This window comes from Zootoca vivipara, chromosome 9 (genome assembly GCF_963506605.1).
Source record: "Zootoca vivipara chromosome 9, rZooViv1.1, whole genome shotgun sequence".
NCBI lineage: Eukaryota > Metazoa > Chordata > Lepidosauria > Squamata > Lacertidae > Zootoca > Zootoca vivipara.
This window is the reverse complement of record NC_083284.1, coordinates 15,198,266-15,205,928: the sequence shown is the minus strand read 5'-3', so window position 1 is coordinate 15,205,928 and position 7,663 is coordinate 15,198,266.

Sequence of the window (7,663 nt, the reverse complement as noted above, 5' to 3'; positions counted from 1 at the left end):
CTCTGAATTCTAACACAAGTATAAAATGGTGCAAGTGTCTCTTACATGCTTGTGCATTTATGCTGGTGTCTAGTAGACTTTTAACAATTATGCTTTGTTGAGTAAAGCAGAGCCTTAATGACAATCTGCGCAAAAAGAGGATGGGTAACTTGACCGGCCCTAGAACATTAATGGCCTTTTTGATGGCTAGGCACACACAGTCCAGTTAGATTGTAAAACACATCTGTTTGTGCTAGTTAAAAATAGGTCTCCAGAATATAGTGCTGACAGCAAAGTAGGGCATATCAGTCTAGTATCAGAGTGTGGGTAGACTGAGCATGAAGAGACATGTTAAGTTGAACATTGAGTAGTTGGGAAGAAGCAGCAAATAGCACAGAAGCTCTTTTTACTATAGTACTCCTGTCCCTTCCCTGATGGGTTAGTTTTCCCACCCAAGTTGTGAGATTAATTATCCTTATTATGGATAGTTTTAGAAACATTGCTACTTCAGTGGCAAATGAAGGCTTGCCTTTTTGTTATTGAGAGCAGGACGGTGTGCAACATATGCTTACATATGTGGTGTGTATGAAAGGGTAAACATGTTACTATTCTACGGTCTTGATTGTGGAAAATATTTGTAGGTTAAATTCACGCAATATGGAAAATAGAGACTACATTATTTATTACTGCTGCATTTTGATATCACCATACTTGGTTTGGAGAACAGCTGAAGGGAAGCAAGAACCATTTCAAATGTAATTAATTTCATACATGATATACATCTGCACAAGTATAGAGAAAAATGTAAACCGTGTGACCAAGTGGCCCTGAAATGCAAGAGGCTGCCTGTGCTGTTTCCTTGTAGGTAAGGTAAAGGGACCCCTGACCATTAGGTCCAGTCGTGACCAACTCTGGGATTGCGGCACTCATCTCACATTATTGGCAGAGGGAGCCGGCGCACAGCTTCCAGGTCATGTGGCCAGCATGACAAAGCCACTTCCTTCCCGCTGTAGCGGTACCTATTTATCTACTTGCACTTTGACGTGCTTTTGAGCCGCTAGGTTGGCAGGAGCTGGGACTGAGCAACAGGAGCTCATCCCGTTTTGGCAAGCCCTAGGGTCAGTGGTTTAACCCTCAGCGCCACCCGCATCCCCCTTCCTTGTATGTAGCTAGTGCTTTTTCCTTTGCGATTCCTTGCAGTTGTCAGTGTAACCACAAGATGGTAGCAAGACCTTTGTTAAATGCCAATCATGCTCAGAAGCTTTAGGGCTAGGCTAAGCTTCCTGCTACTTATAAAACCACTGTATGTGTTGGGTACCTGATCCAAGAAACAGAATTCCTAAATACAGCATAAAACAGCAGTTCATATATAAATGTTTAAAGTTACAAAAAACAAACAAACCCCACCTTCATAACCCATACCTTGAATCTGGCTTAACTTGAATTTCCCCAGAGTTTGTGATAAACCAGTGCTTTGGAAAACAGGACCAGTTGAGATGCAAGGAAAGTCCTTCTGGCCACAAGGGAAGAGAGGGCACCCACGGCATTGCCAGGACTCATTCTAGCTCATGCATGTAGCACTAAGGTCGCAAATATGGCCTCGCCAGTTGTTTAGTACAGGGGTGAGGAACCTGTGCCTTTCCAGATGTTTGACTACAACTCTCATCATTCCTGATCATTGTCCATTCTGCTGACTCTGATGGGTGTTTGGGTCCAACATTTGGAAGGCAACAGGTTGGTCTGGCTTAGAACACATCCCCCAGTGTTTTCATAGTAACAGAGATGCGGGGTCTTCATTTTAAGCATCTTATAACTGCCAAAGATGTTGGGGGTTTGTCGTCAAAAGTTGGTGCGTTTACAATTATCACAGTCATCTAAAGAATCCTTTAATACTTGTATGCATTCTGTTTAAAAACTCTTGACTTTATGTGTAAATGTGTTCGTTCTACAGTTGTAACACTATGCAGACCCATAAAAGCCCGGAAAACTCCAGACTCCTGAAAAGCGTTAATTAGGAAATTGACTTGAACAACACTTGAGAGATTCTAGTGTTCTGATATCTTGGTTTTCGGAAACTGCATTTGATGCCAGTTTTGTTTGCTCGGGCAACACGGATGAATTGGTTTGTAACAGAACAACTACATTGTGCTTCCTTGTTGAAAATTGTACAGTAGAAACCGAGGATCGTGAACTGTCTGGATCAAGGATTATGAAAAAAATAGTGGTTGCTGGTGATGTTGTATCAGGGTGAAGTATATTGCTTATGAACCATCTTCATTTCATCCTAATAGCTAGAGCAGAGGTTTTCAACCTTTTTGAGCCCGCAGCTCCCTTGACCAACTACATTCTTTCTGTGGCACCCCTGTGGGGCTCAGGAGCCCAGTTATGTCACCCTTTGCCTGCAGAGCTGTCAGCCTCTTGCCCTTTTTCAAACGCCCTGCCTTGTGGCCTGTTCCCTCAGCCTCCTCTCCTTGGGAGTCCTCTGGGCAGCTGCTGCTGCTCCTGCCCCTAGTCTCTGAGCTGTCCCCCTGCCCCAAAGAAAGGTGCCTCCTCACACTGCCCCACAGGAAGAGGATGCCCCCAGGCCCAGTGGAAACATGCCAAAGGTGAACGTGAGACCAGCACCTTACTTGGGAGGCAGCAATGACAGCCGTGGGTGCTGCTGGGCCTGCATGGTGGAAAGACTTCCCTTCAGCACTGGGCACTCAGCTCCCAGGCAGGCCTTGCACACAGTAAGCACAAGAAAGGCCCGTGCAGCGCCTGGCTGCCTGCCCGGCTTCCAACTTGTTTGCCTATTTGCAACAGCAAGGGCTGGCGGAATGGCTGGCTGAGCTACCTCGCCCACTTGCTTGCTTTCTCCAAGGCCACCTCAGCTCCTGGCAATCAGCACCCCATGGCCAGCCCCAGAGGCACCATTTGCCTGGGGAGCTTGTAGCCAGGGCTGCTGCAACAAACAGCCACACAAACCTTTGGGAGGGAGAGATGTGAGAGGGCATCAGAGGGAAGGAAAGAGACAGAGGCCACTATCTCCCACAGCACCCCTGACCATCATTCAAGGCACCCCAGGGTACCATGGCACACTGGCTGAAAACCACTGAGCTAGAGATTTTTGTGTCCACTCTCCTGCTGCTTATGGATCACCTTTCTCTGTTTTCCTTGAGGTTACTGGCTTTTAGTTCAGTTTCCAACCTTGCATCTGATTCCTGGGCCATTCCTTTTTCAAATTTCTCGTGAATTTTGGGGCAATCGTTCAGCAAATTATTTAGAAGCTGGTCACCTTGTGCTGCTCACCTTGAATGGACTTTTTCTGGTTAGTTTGCAAAGCCAGAAAATTAATTTGCCTTAATGGTAATGAAAGGGATAGGCTTTTTAGTTTTGCTTTTACTTATGTATGTGTCGCGTGTGCATGTATGCTCACTTTATATTCAAAGCAATCATTGCAAGTCATTTCCCAAAGAAGTTATCTCACTTGGGAGCCTGATACTGCAGTGCCACCGCAGGATGGAGGAACCTTTGTGGAATCCCAGTCAGATGGTGACTTTGTCCCTGGGTGAATATTTGCAGAGATCCAGGTGAAATGTTTAATATGGTAGGAAGTTGTGGAAATAGGTTGGCACCCAGCATCACTGTGTGAGCTCCTTGAAGAGGAGGAAAATTTTGTACTCTTAACATAGGGCATAGGGTACCTTTGGCCCTCCAGATGTTTTGGCCTACAACTCCCATGATCCCTAGCTACCAGTAACAGGACCAGTGGTCAGGGATGATGGGAATTGTAGTCCAAAACATCTGGGGGGCCAAAGGTTGCCTATGCCTGTCTTAACCCATGCTGGTTCATTTCCATACCCCCCTCCCCTTCCTGGTGGGAGAGCTACTGGTAGTGCTTTGGGATGGATCAAGCCTTTCTCTAGTGGTTTAAGTGTGTCTTGTTCTATAGAGGAGAGTATAGTTGTTAAATCATGTTAAATATTTCCATTGGGCAGCCTGAAGGAAAGATGAAATTAGACTTGTGTGTACATTACTTGAAGGTTTCCTTAATTTGCAGTCTTTTCCCTTTAAAATTTAATCTACCTGATTGATGGAGTGGGTCCAGTTTTTATCCCCACCCCCATCCCAATTCTTTGGCAGAACTGCACTGAATTTCTTTTGTTCTGGTTACTTAGCATTCAACCTATGGAGCTCTGCATGTGAGACAGTGTATAGCTGCATTTTAAGAGGGACAGCTTACCTCTGTTGTGGCAAAAGCTCATGGGGCAAGAAACAGAGTGCCACATCCGTTTATCATAAAGGAAATTGGGCATTTTGATGTTGAGTATGCGATTTGGGAGCTGCCTCAACACAACTACATACAAAAGTGTCGCTTCCCATCTCACAAGGGGAAATTTGGGGAAAATGTATATGGCTAAAGCTTTATGCCTAAGCATTTTATGGTGGGTGGGATTGGCTTTGAGGCACAATATGGGCATAATAACACTGTGTTTCTTGGAGAAACAGTTATTTAATGATTCTCTGTGTGTAGTTCTATCACTTTACTATTGCACTGCCACTTCTAAAACCTGGTTTGTATTAGTCTGTGGTATCCAGTGGACAAAATGCAGAATGAAGTGGTGTGGTATGTTGTGTGAAAATAGGCAATATTGTAATAAAATACATTTATTTGTTGGCTTGTGCATTTATTTCTCATTTGGGTGGAATTTCAGTGCTGAAAGGCAGATAGCGGATGCATCTTAGGTCCCCTGGGAGCCTTATCACTGACACTTAAGAGATACAGAAGTTATCTGAATAAACTGCACATAAAATTATCAGAAACTATTGCTCTTCTGAGGGTTAGTGTTGGTGAACCAGCTACCTTATGATATTAAATTTTATTTCTTGACAGAGCTCTGCTGATAGGACTGCCTGTGGTCAGAGCGCTTTGTTTAGATGATGTATATTTTGTAACCTGCTAGTGTCTTTGTTGTGCAGTCCGAGGATAGCTCCGGCAGCACCGTGCAACAGATCATCATAGAAATCTTTAGAAACATGAAGCAGAGAGGAGATTGTAATCATAATTCCTAGCGCCAAATCCTTTTTTTTTAATGCAACAGGTTTCTGCTATGGGTTTCTTCCTCCTGCCTGCTGCATCTCATGTCACTAAGTCACAAACTTACAGCTTGCTGTGCGGGAGCAGTTAAGACTCCCAGAGTGGGTTAAAAGTGTTGATGATGACTATCCCTGCCTTTACAGTACATAATCCAAAAGACAAGACATAGTAGGGAAAGTGATCGGGAGGGAGCATGATTTCTTAGTTACGGACAGTGCTTTTTCTCTCTCCAGGGGGTACTCAATGGTATGCAGTACCAGCACCTTTTTTGTTGTTAAAAATTGTGGCACTTACTGCAACAGCTTCATGGTGAGTACAGGCACCTATTTTTCTAGAAAAAAAGCACTGGTTACAGAGTTCTTGTAATGAGCAGTGGGAAGAGAAAGATTTCAAGGGGAGGAGACACCCTGTGTGTCTCTCTCCTTTTCCTGTAGTGTGATGACATGGCAGTGATAGATGACAGTGGTGAGTCTGCATTATCTTCTTCTTCTTTGGTGATCACTCGTAGCCGAGTAAGATTGTCTTCCATAAACACAATTTTCACAATGGTTCCGTAGGTGACTATGGAGGCCAATTCTGGATCCACAGTCCTTCCATAGTGGGGATATTGGTTTCCAGGCGGGAGTTGATCACAGTGTGGATTTGCCAAGCGTGCCGTCCTCTTAGCATGTAATCCCTTGCGTCCTGAGATTGAGTTTCTTCAAAGCCCATGACACCTTTGGTAAAGGCCATGGGCATAGGCAGGGGGGGCAGTTGCCCCCCTAGAAGCAGGGCCACTGGCCAGCCTGCCCCGCTGCCCAGGCTGGGTGGCACCGGGGCACCTGGCTACCAGGGCCGCTGTGGGGAGGAGGACGCGGGAGGCGATCCTCCTCTGAGGCCGCTGCTGCTGCGCGTGTCTTCCTGGAGCCGTGCGATGCAGCACAGCTTCTGATTGGCTGCAGGAAGATCCTGCAGCCAATCTGAAGCTGTGGGCGCCTCTGGGAGCCGCCCCTTCCTTCCCGCTGAGGTGGTCGAGCGGGAGGAAGCGGGCGAGAGCGGGAAGGAAGCAGCAGTGGCATGGAGACTGCCTCCGCCGCCTAGACCAGCAGCATGGGCTCTGCGCCCTGCCGAGGCAGAGGACGCCAGTGCTGCCGAAGATGAGGCGGCGGCGGCGTGGGTGGGCTTTTAGGAGGGGGGTGCTTTTGGGAGGGGGTGGGTCCAGCCCCCCCTGCACCAGCTGAAATCGAGAGCAGCTGTGTACTGTTTGCATGGCCCTTAACTTGGTGGTCTGCTGTGACCTGGGGGTGGGGGCTTGGAGAGGAGTTAGACACCCATCCTGCAGCTGTGCAGTCCTCCCACGGAAACCACTGAGAAGGAACACACATGCATGGGCTTGAGCCCGCCCACGTTCCCACTTTGTGGCCCCTCCCCTCCCATGCCTTGGCCCCGCCCCTTGCCCCCCTTAGTTTTGATCCTGAGTAGGCCCCTAGTAAAGGCTGTTCTCCAACTGGAGCGCTCGCAGGGCAGTGTTTCCCAGTTGTCAATGCTTATACTGCATTTTTTAAGATTTGCATTGAGACAGTCTTTAAACCTCTTTTGTTGACCACCAGCATTACGCTTTCCATTTTTAAGTTCAGAATAGAGTAGTTGCTTTGGAAGACGAACATCAGGCATCCGCACAACATGACCAGTCCAACGAAGTTGATGTTGAAGAATCATTGCTTCAACACTGGTGATCTTTGCTTCTTCCAGTACACTGATACTAGTTCGCCTCTCTTCCCAAGTGATAACATTATTTCATGACCAGTGAACATGCTGACTGGGCCTTATGGGAGCTGGAGGACTGATACCCCCTGCTGATCTCAGACCATTTGAACGATTCATGTCTAGGAAGCTGCACTGTGCATTCTTCCCCAGTAGAGGGAGGGAAAGGGCCGTAACTTCCTGTCCCCATCAAAGGAGACCAGCAACATAGCTTATGGAAATTTGCTCTGAATCATCAGGGACTTGCAATGTGGGAGGCTGGTTTTAAAATCCTGGCTTCACCCGACTTGAGAACTTGCTGCAGGCTGTCCATTATCTCAGCCTTAATTAAGGAGTCCTCTGGCACCTTTAGAGACTAATGGATTTATTGGGGCATGAGCTTCTGGAGGCTTGATGCTCTCAATGCATGAAGTAGTTTGGAACGCTGGAAGGGCTCTAAGCTGGCAAAGGCCTCTTTGGCATTTGGTGCTAATTTTTGGTAAGTCAAAGCAGATGTAAACAGGACTGGAAAAAGAAGTATTGGTGTGCTTAGAAATCTGAAATATTCAGCCTGATACCGAAGGGTTAGGAGATTAAAATATTTCCCCACTTCTGACTATAATAAATACAATATCAATGTCACCAGGAACAAGCGAGATTATGGGGTCCTGTATTGCATAAAAAGGGTAAAGGGGCCCCTGACCATCAGGTCCAGTCGTGTCCGACTCTGGGGTTGCGGCGCTCATCTCGCTCTATAGGCCGAGGGAGCCGGCGTTTGTCCGCAGACAGCTTCCGGGTCATGTGGCCAGCATGACAAAGCTGCTTCTGGCAAACCAGAGCAGCACATGGAAACGCCGTTTACCTTCCCGCTATAGCGGTTCC